Source organism: Loxodonta africana, chromosome 5 (assembly GCF_030014295.1).
Source record: "Loxodonta africana isolate mLoxAfr1 chromosome 5, mLoxAfr1.hap2, whole genome shotgun sequence".
Taxonomy (NCBI): domain Eukaryota; kingdom Metazoa; phylum Chordata; class Mammalia; order Proboscidea; family Elephantidae; genus Loxodonta; species Loxodonta africana.
In genome coordinates, this window is record NC_087346.1 from 68614588 (window position 1) to 68626025 (window position 11438).

The window sequence follows — 11438 nt, forward strand, 5'->3', positions numbered from 1 at the left end:
TCTCCTTGAGTGTTTTTTTTTTTTTTTTGAGTGTGGGCTGTATCTAGTGCCTTGTTTCTAATGAATGGAGTGTGGGAGAAGTGACAGTGTGGGATTTCTGAGACTGGGTCATGAAAGGCATTGTGGCTCCCGCCTTGTTCTCTCTTGGATCACCAACTCTGGGGGAAGTCAGTGGCCATATTGTGAGGACACTTAAGTAGGACCACATGGTAAGGACCTGATGCCTCTGCCAACAATCAGACCTAATTTATGAGGTGTGTAAGTGAGCTCTGGAAACAGATCCTCCTGCCCTAGTCAAATCTTGATTTGACTTGAACGCTGCAGCAGAACCACCCACCTAAGCTGCTCCAGGATTCCTGACACACAGAAACTGTGTGAGATAATAAATGTTTATTGTTTTAAGCCAATACATTTTGTGACAATTTGTTATGCAGAATGGATAACTCATATAGCATCTAATAGACCTATCTCTGTTCTCTGGATAAAGAATAGTGTGTTGAAGGTAAAGACGCTTAAGGAAGGCATCTTTCATGCCTACTTAAAGCATTAAAAAATGCCAACAGAATGTGTGATGTCAAAGAAAACACTGACTAACTTCATTAAGATCAGATGACTTGAACTCCAGTGCTGGTTTCTATTTCTTGCTTGTAACTTGACCCTAGGCAAGTCACTTCTCTAAGCTTCAGTTTCCTCATCTATAAAGTTATCTTAACAATAACTACTGCTTCATGAGTTCATCGTGCAACTCAAAAGCAAAGGGGCTTTCTAAAATATAAAGTGGCACACAAATGTATGGGGTGATGATTATATCCCATAATATGTGCGTGCAGTTTGGCTAGACATGATAGGATGCAAAGCATTACTGATGTTCCCTGGAAGGAATCTCAGACATAGAAAGAACCTGCATCTGGCTTTACAGGCCACTGTTAGTCATTTCCCTAGACGACATGACCAGCACGCTTCCAACTTTACTTTGGTTAGTTGGATGCTGAGAAATCTTAAAAAAAAAAAAAAAGTTTAGGATTTAGGGTATGGAATTGCCCCCCTTTTACTCTCCTTTGAGAACTAGGAATATGACTTTCTTTCCAAGAGAGTCAGATGGCAAGAAGGCAGGAAAGAGGGAATGAGTGATAGGTGCTGAAGATGCTGTTGGCTGCTTTGGATGAAGAAAGGGAGGAAGACAGCAAGCCTGCAGAAAAACAAAGGAAGGATCCTAGAAGTCAGGAGAGTGGACTCTTGAGAAATAAGCTCCCACAGACACTGCTTCTTTCAAAAAGATCTTCGGTATTATTTGCCCATTAAGGTTCCTCCTCCCTGCCCATCTTCCCTACATTTACACACTCCTCCCAATGCAACAGAAGCAGAGAGAAGCCAGGGAGGGTACCAGTGAAACAGTAAAATTAGCAAATACAATTGAAGTCTTAGGCTTCATTACCTCTGGCGTAAGAAGCAAGCCCAGCATTTGCCTAGATATTCTGATGAAGGCAATTACAAAAAGAAAAGGGACTGGAAAGGCAAATATGAAATCAGTGCATGGTCATTAACCTCCATGAGCTAGAGAGTAAGGCCATAGCAGATGACTTTAAGGGCCCTCACTTTCAGCGCACTTAAGGTAACTGCGCTGGTGAGGAACCTGTGCTCTATCTGGAAATACCATGATAGTTGCCAGGTGGACAGTCTTATTATTTTGTTATCTTTTTACAGTATTCCGATTGTTGTTGTATCAATTCTGACTCATGGTGACCCCTTGTGTTAAAGAGTAGAACTACGCTCCCCAGGCTTTACAAAGCCGTGACCTCTCAGAAGCAGATCACCAGGCCTTCCTTCCATGGCACTGCTGGGTCTGAACTGCCAACCTTTTAGTTAGTAGCCAAGAGCTTAACTGTTTGAGCTACCATTTCATCCAAGAGAAGAATGTGCTTCAGGGAGACTTCAAAGGCCAGAGTAGGTGACAGTTTGGACAAAGCTGGAGCTGTTCTGCCTTTTGGAAAACTGAAACTCAGAATAGTCAGACTGAAAGGGCACAGGCTCATCGTTTACTCTTATAACCCCAAGACACTGCACAGTGCCTGAAGCAGAGTTGGTACTCAAGGAATATTTCTTGATGAACGTGCACGTGTGCATGCACACGTACACACACCACAGGGAACATGGCGTTTTCTTGAAGGTTTTAAAGAAAATGATAGCTGTTTAAGCAACCCTCTTCCTTCTCCTACTTTGGAGTCAGAGAAATGATCTTCAAGCTATCAAGCGTCTCTTCTAGCTCTGACTAGATAAATAAACATCTGACAAATTGTAAAAAAAAAAAAAAAAGATTAAGCATGCACAGCTTGGACAACACATGGGTGAGTTCAATGCAAAGATTTTCTTTGGGTAAAACAGAAGATCAACTAAGAGTATTATAATGTCCATGTAACAGCTCAAAACATAGTTACATTAAAATAAAATCTTTAGCACAATTGTAGTCATGTATGTCACTCTCCAAGGCATATGGGTTACAATTATAACATAATGCAATAAATAAGAAAGAGGAAGACTCAGTGACCACTTAAAACACCCACTGCAATAGAGATTTATGTCTCTTTCACTGATCCTATCCGAGGATTTGCAATACCAAACTTAGATTTTCAGCAATATTTTCTTTGGGACAAAACTTTGCGATGATACTAAACAAATACAAGTAGCCCTAACATGCCTTTATTGGGACTTCCTATTGTTTGTTATAGGATTCTCTTTCTTTAACTAAGACTTGGGAGCATTTCTCTGGGCCACACTCTTCGTGCCTGCCTCACACAGTTCTCAGCACCTGAAAAGTCTGGATGCAGTGTGTAGACCTTTGCATCTTCAGTGGCCCTTTTGTGGTAAACTGAGTCCTGGAGTGGGTGGGAGGTCTGAGAGGCCAGCAGCAGAACCTATCTCAGGTAGAGGGGCTGGAGTCCACTTCTTCTTTACCTGCTGGCAAACGATACAATTACTGTCTCCTTTTTTTTTTTTTTTGTAGTTCACTTCATTTCCCCAAAACAACTGGGGGTTTAGGAGCTCCTGGCCTTTGATTCTTCCTCCCAATTAGCCCCTGGGTTTCAAAGCCAACTTCCAAGGATCACTGCCATTTCCAAGAAGAAGGTTATATATATTTTTTGGGGGGGGGGACAGTGGCAAGAAGAGGTCATGAACAAATCTAGGGTCCACGGAGGTAGGAGGGACAGAAGTTCAGATCCTAGGTCTCTTAAAAAAAACTAGCAATAAAACCACCTCTCACCCCACTCCTGGGCAGATCCCTCTCGACCCAGTGTCCCCCCACAAGGGACATGCGTTCTGCTACTTGGAATGCGTTCAACGTTCAATTCCTTTTATTCACTACTTTATAATGCTAGCTTAGAGCAATAGCCACTTCACTGTCCCTTAATGGCACGTGTAGCCTAGAAAAGCCCCATGTGTGGCGCCTGCGCTTTCTTGGAATCCCTTACCCCTATACCCGAAACCGGGATGTAATCATCTGGGCTAAGCTCCACAGCAGAAATCCAAATCATCTTATTTTACCTAAGTCCCATTCAGCAGGGCAGAACATTCTCTTCCCTTTTTAGAGGCCAAAGCAGTTGCCCGGATCTCGCCGCATCCACTTGATATTGGCACAAATGAGGCTCCTTTAAAGAGCGGGATCCCCATGAGAGCAAAGACTGAGGGAGATCGGCTTCCCGGGACGAAAACGTCCGGATCTGGCGCCGAAGGACTTCCCGGACTGGGACAATTGTTTTGAAGTGAGCGGTTCTGAGATCTGCTCTGCGGTCCCGCCTACTGGCAGGGGCTGAAATCCTCGCTCGAATGCCTGGAGAAGCTGTGCTGGGCCTTGGCCTCCCATAATCCTTGGTCTAGATGAAGAGAGAGGACACCACCGCAGGGGCGGAGGGCTAGAAGCACCCAGAGGCTCTTCTGGTTCAAAAAGGCCCTACAAAGAACGGGTGCGGGATTGGGGTGGCGGTGGGGAGCTGATGCTCGCTTTGAATCACAGACAACGGTCAGAGTGAGACATATCAGAATTTGTCTTGATTAAATGTTTGCCTGCGCCATTCTCACTTGCTCCTAAAGGTGCCCCCCACAGGTGAATCTCATACACAGGCTTCAAGCTGGGTCATCTCCTCTCGGATTTGCACGCTTTGGGTCGTCGAGTCCACTGCTGCCAAGGGGGACGAGGGGCAGGACTGAGTCTGTAAGGGCTGCGTGGGTGAGGCCGGGACTGAAGCAATTAAAGCCTGCTCGTGGTACGTGCTTCTCCAGGTTTCTTTGAGCGCAGAGGGCGGAGCCTAGGCTGAGCCCTGCATCGCACAGCCCTCCACCCCAGGCAGCCTGCGCGCCCACCCACAGAGGACCCGGCACTGCAGGGCCCGAATCCTTTCAGAAAATCCTCCTAGGACCGGAAAGGCTGGCTGTGGCCGCTGCCTTCCGTCGTCCAGCTGGCTGCCCCTTGCTTTGCAGACTCCCCCCCCCCACCCCTCGTGTTCTCTGCGACCCTCCCTCTGCTGGCACTGAGCTGAAATCCAGTTACTGGACGGCGAGTCTCAGGGAACTCGTCTCCGCAGAGGATTGGACTCTTGCTCCCACGTTCTCTGCCTTCTTTCGGGGGTGACGAGGCCGAGGAAATTCGAAAGAGTGCGCAAGTGGTAGGCACCACGTTTCTCTCTTTGGGCCCTGTTCTGCCTTTTGGGCAAATTCCGTAGTGAGCCCGTCCGAACGAAGAACTGAGGACGTTGGTCGCTGCACCTCGGACCAGTTCCCTCGTGGCTGGGGCGGGCGGCTCCACTCCCGGGCCTCGGGCCACGGCGGCCCCCCATCCCCGGCCTCAGCCCGGGACGCTGGGAACACTCACACCCGAGGCCAGCGCGCTCCAGCCGCCGCAGCTGCCACGTGTGCGCGGCCACTGGGACTACTTTCCCATGGCAGGTTCCCGGCAACACCAGAGGGCTCGAAAGCCGGGATCCACCACCCACCCCCATGGTACGGTCCCCACTCCCCCATACTGCCTCCTCCAGAGCCCGCCCGGAGGCGCTTGACCGCGTGGCTTTGCACAGAAATGAACCAGGGTGCCAAGGGCAGAGTCGAGCACAGTTTCCTCCTCTTTCCTTCCCCACCTCCGGGGGTTTTAGCCCGAGCTTCCTGGTCGCTGCGGAGCCCCCTAGACCCGCGCCGCGGCGGCTCCCGGAGGCCGGGGCGCACCCCTGGCAGCCTGGGCAATCCGCTCAGCTCGCTGGATCCGAGTCCGGGCGGCGTTCCCCTTGGCCGCCCCTGCAGGCCCGGCGGTCCGCTCAGCCCTCTGGATGTGTCCCCGGCGGCCCGCGCGCCCCCTGCAGCCCGGGCGGTGCCTTAGACACCGGCGCGCGCCCCGGGTCGGTCTGGATTCTAAGCTAATCGTTCTCCCCTTTTTTTGGCGGGGGGGGGGGGGATTAATTCTGGCGTGGTCTGCGCGCTCAGCCTTCGCCGCAGCGTTCTCCGGGGCCTGCCCGGGTCGCAGAGTTGCAGTGCTGGGGCAACGGATGCCCGGGCGCCGCTCCAGCCAGTCGGGTCTCGCAATTCGCACACGCGGGCGGGTCCTCTTCCCCCGAGCTCCTCCGACACGGACCAGCAGGCCACTTGCTCTCGCTTCGCGCAGTATTTTTCGGTCTTCTCTGGCCCTCGCTTGGTTATCACACTGAAACCATAAAGGCAACCACAGCTATGCTGGAGCTGACACTTCCCCCCCCCCCACCCCCGCCTCACAATTCAAGTGTACATTTAGAGACGTGTGTGCGCACGGGTGTGCATATATCCACACACACACGCATTCACACATGTTGGTTCTTAACCTGCCTATCTCCCACATTCCCGCCTTTCCCCCTTCCCTGCAGCTCCCACCAGGTATGTTCTAGAACACTACAGACTGAGAGCCTCGTCCGCCAGCTGTCCCGAACATCAGTTAGAAATCTCCGCGAGGGACAAAAACGTCTGTTCGGGCACAGAGGATGGGAGGCCCAGGCAGACGGGTGTCGCGCTGCGGGGACGTACGCACCCCGGCGTGGCACCAGGGGAGAGGGCCGAGGCCGGTCGCAAATGAGCTTCGAGCTGGCGAGTCTCCCTCGCAGAAGGCCACCTCGGGGTTTCCAGAAATGCGCGCGGCGGGGCGTCCCACGGTCTGCCACGTCCTTCTCCGCCTAACCCCCACCTTTTTTCTCTCCTCGCCCTACCAGTACTAGGCTCGGGTTGGGGACTATCCCTCCTCTACTTGCCTTTTCCGCTCGAGGTAACCGTTTGCGTTTGCGCCCCTACCCGGGTGAGGGTGGAAGAGCGCAGCGCAGCGGCGGCGCTCGGCGGCGCGCAGAGCCCGGGCACTGCAGGCCACGCGCTGTCCGCTTCCTCGGCTCAGGAAGGCGCAAGTGGGGGCGTTTGGACAGTCTTTCCAGAGAGAGAGGGAGAGGAGGCAAGACCGCCTTCATTTACAAATAAATTGTATATTGCTTATTTATATTTACTAGAGAGTACGTGCACATGGGGAAAAGAAATTCGAACAAGACCAAAAGATGCACCTGCAAGCAGGTATCTGAATATATCCTCTTGGCTGCTTTATCTAAGGGGTGTTTTAAGTCTCGGATCTCTGGGTTCAGGGAGACCCTCATGGGTCCGCGAGTCCACACACTCAGATGCGGGCGAGACAGTTTCCTGAGTCATCTACAGTTGCTGACAGTTCCTCACTTGGTTTCTCAGCGCAACTGTTGTGCAGTTCGCGGTGCAGCTCTCGGGGAGAGCGGCGGCTCTTCCTGCCGGATTCTAGTTGGGCATAGCTAGCCTTCTGTGACTTTGGAGGTGAGGGCTCCTGGTATCAGTCGCTCATTATTGACTACCTTGATGTCTGACGTGGGTGGATGTTTATGGAGGGGCTGTTTTTTTTTTTTCCTCCAATTCTATTCATAGCTAACGTTACTAATGGTTAATAAAATCTAGTTTGCGGCCGTAATATGGGGACGGAGCGGTCGCAATAAATGTCACAAGATATAAGACCAAAAAAGTACCCTGCGACTGTACACGGGACTGTATCGCTCCCGGTTTTGGCTATGGATGCACTAAAATAGCCTGTTAACACACACCAAAGTGCATCCCTATAATAACCTCCTCAATCATTTATTAAAAGTCGTGTCAAGCAGCTCCGTATAATTCATCTCTATGCAAATACATCAATGTCAGGCCATTAGTGTATTGCTCAGGTTTTTATTAAAGTGCATTCTTTTTAATTCAGCCCCGTAAAATACGAGCCCCATTGCTCAAGAATTATAGCAACTATTAGAGTAACATATGGGCAACATGCACTCAGAAAATAAAAACCAACAGATAAAGTGGCAGGGTCACATCGCAGGAGCAAACACTTAACAAAATGGCAGTGGGGTGATAGATTTTCTCCCAGGGCTTTGGCGAGCGAGTGTCATGGGCATCACCACTTCCAACAAGGCAGTCGAAGTTATTCTGCCCTGTCCCAACTCCAGACCCAGCCTCAGGCCAGCATCCCCAGAATTAGGAGAGGGGAACCTTCCAGAGCTCCTCGGTATCTGGCTTCCATCTTTCCGTTCGAGGGTTTTAATGTTCACCAGAGAATATAGTTGTTTTTCTTAAAACAAAAATAACTTGAGAAATTTCAATTCTGGGTTTGTGGCCGAACTATCGCTCTGTCTCTCTCTTATGGCTGCTTCTCAGTTCACACTAACCTACCGGAGAGCCCCACCGCATCCCCAGTATTTTCTGGAGTCGCCCTTCTCTCCCAGCCTGTGTCGGGACATGGAGAAAAAGCGAACGAGGCTCGGGAAGGCCCTTTCTCTCTGGCACAGGGAACTTGCTAGCAAGTTTCCCTCCCTCTTGTAGAAGCCTGGAGAAAAGCTGTCTATTGAAATCAATCTGTGACTGAGAAGTAAGGACACCTCCTTTCAGCTATAGACTCAGGAGAAACATAGGTACCCTCTGACCATCCTCTCCCTCCCCAGCTCTGAGCTGCCCAGGTTTCCCAGGTTAGAATGCTTTGCTAAACCAGAGAATGCTCTAGCTGGAGTCAGGTGAGACTTCGCTGTTTTACATACTCTGGAAAAGGTGGAGTAGTACATCTCCTCTGCCAACTCCCTCACTCAGGGTGGAAGAGGAAGGGAGGGAGAGGAGAGACAGGAAAAGGGATGGGGGGGGCAGGAGGGAGAAAGAGGGAGAGAGAGCTGACAAATCCACTGCAGAAGTCAGCAGCTTCAAATTCAGTTTTTTATTTTTAATTGCTGTTAGAAGGATCAATTTCCAGAGGCCTAAAAATAAGCCTCAGATCCAAAACACAACACCTTGAGAGAAAAGAGGAAAAAAAATCCTAAGAACAATCTCCCAGATTTAATGAGAGAGTCGCCTACATCCTCATCACCCCAGCATGGTAATTGAGCAGATCTATTAACTTGTTACACTAGATTTGTTTAAAGAGACTATTACACAGTCATTTAATCAATTTGTTACACTGGAGGTCCTGACTTATGAGACACTTGCCTTATGATTCCTTAATGACTGAATTAATTTGTTTTAATAAAACCAACATTGTGTACAAGTACATTTCTAGAAATGTAATTTTGGAGACAGAACAGTCCAATGCTTCATCTGATTAGGTCCTTTCTATGGTTTATCAAAGTCTGTAGTTTCTGACATAGCTGCTTGTATGGAGCATTTTTCTTTTTTATAGCGCCATTAATTTAATATGGATCATTAGTTCTTTATACACATGCATGTTCTGACAAATGTACCCAATGAATAATGCAGCTAATGTGTGTAGGCCCAAATGCATCACATCATAAACAGAGGCCTTTGCAAAAATAACAACAATGAAATAAAACACCACCTCCGGTCACCGTGGGCACCATCAAGGCAACATTTCGAGTTCTCCTTAAGTCTTGTTTTGCAGAGCAAGACATGGGATTATATCAACATAACCAACTGCGTCTAACTATGTATAGTGAACACAAGTAGGTTTATGGTGAAATTGAGATTGTATTGACAGCAGATGCCAGACAAGAAAATCCGTTTTGTTCTTGATGGAAACTGACACGTGAAGAATAAAATGTAAATAAACAGAAAGTCTCCAAGAAAAGGAACTTGATGTTATTGATTATGGAAAATAATTAGGATATTTACAAACGATAATGTTCTACAAATAGTTGGCATTTTTTTGATTTTTTTTTTTTTTTTGCAGGAAGAAAAGGTTAAGGGTCTGTAACACCATTTGAAACATGGGGCATGATCCAAAGGGCAATAAAAAAATTAATAAAGCAGTGGTTGAAATGATCAGCTTGTAGGTAGATAACTGATATAAATGATAACTGAAAGAGCCCACTGCAGAGGTAAACATTTGAGCTTAGAGGGCTATACGGTGGAGCGGTGGGCCCCACGTGATTCTTAGAGGCATAAAGTGGCTCTGCATAATGTGGGCAACTACACACAGAAGCCAAATATTGACTAAATAGCTTAACAATTATTGCAGGGAAGAGGGAGAAGCTGGATATATTTCCATTAAGGAGATGTTGATAAATCTTTCTTAAGAATGCCTGACAAGGAGGCCTTTGAACTTGATTTCATTTTGAATAAAGATTTCAGCGTGCACACGTATTAACAGTGTATTTGAATGCTTTCATACCCTCCTTTTGGTATCCTTTTTGAAACTGAAATGAACATGCGCATTGATGAATGGAATTTGTAAATAAAACCATTTGGCTGCTTTTGCTGCATCATAACTAATTATCACTATTACATAACAATGAAACTCAGCTTAGAGTTACATGAATGGAAAGAAACCTGCTATACTAATAGGCTAGGAAAAAACAAACAAGCAAACAAAAAACTCCAGCAAGATTACAATAAGAGGCACAAACCTCAGATGCAGTTGCCTATACTGGTTATGGTTGAACGATGTAATACCATTCAAGGTTGGGATTGTCCTATGAAACAAACCTTCCAAACATGCGGTTCTGCTGGTAAAATAGGCTATTTGAGTCATTCACCCTGAAGTTTGTGGGTAACATGGAAGATACCCTAGAGTTTTGGTTTTTGAAGCATAAACATTTTTAAAACAAGAAGGAGTTTTAGAAATTATACAGTTCTTCAGTTCTGACATTTTCACAAGCTACATTTATCTTTTCCATTTCACTATAGCTCAGTGATTTCTCTGCCTGCGACAGGAATGTTTATGATGATAAATCGGTGTTGTTTAATTAGATTCATCTTTTCTTCATTTTAATGTTAGTTGGAAATATATTTCTTTAGTTTATAAAAATGAATAATTTAATCACTGCTTGGTATAAAATAAGTGGTATGGTACCAAAAGTCAATGTCGGATGCTTTTTGGAATTCTTTCATTTATTCTCAGTTCTTCATGAAGTGTCTTACCTTCTTGCTTTGACAAATGAATTTTATGCATTTCTTCCTATTTGTAAGCAGCTAACGCAAAATATATTTGCTATCTATTGCAAAGTAAATGAATTTGACCTTTTGCCCATTTCACCAGATGCTATTTCTGACCATCCCAAAAAGCCTGTTTAAAGTCAACAGCATTAAGCATTTGAGGTCACAAGACCAATTCAAGGTCATTTTAATACTGGCAAAAGGTTAATTAGATAACTGCATTAAACAAGAATAGACTTTTACTCAACTTCATCTAAATAAGCATAGACAAGCCTACCTTAAGTTTCAAAATTTCCTTAGAGATTCTAGCTAAATACTTAGAATGGTAAAAATGCCTTTTGTAAACGTGCTTTAAAATTTTTCCTTTTCCAATTTTAGTAATATTTGTCATTTATTGGGAGCTTACTGTGTACAAGACACTACATAACATACTTTACACGTGCTGCCTCACATAATCCTTTCAATAACTCTATGAAGTAGGTTTAGCATTAACCTTGGTAAAGTAACTTTCAATGTGATTTTGGAATTTTCGGAGAAGTAGCCTAGTTTACAGTCATTTTTTTCTGGTCACTGGGAGGATTTGTTATTCAGACTCCATACCTCAGCACTGTGTTTTCTACTTGCTATTAACCTTCCATATCTCTTAGGCTGGACTGAATCTTTTGAAGGAGAAAATACATAGTATAGTCTTTCTTCATCGAGAAAAGTTTTCTGCTTGGCCTCTGAAATTCAACTTTCTGGAACACTTGAAAGCCACAGATTGCAGGAACAATCTTCTCATAAACCTATTTCTATTTTCAGGATGCTCTATATTCACTATACACTGTGGGAGATTTTTTTCAGTGGAATGAATCTGGGCTTAGAAGGGCAATGAAGATCCCTGTTCTGCTTTCCAAACAGCCTTCTCCTTCTTCTAGTGCCAGTGAAACCAGTTAGGGTTAAAAGAGAAAGAACACTTGAGAAGGGACAAGCAAGGCCAGTGGGGTGAGTAGCTTAATGCCAGCACC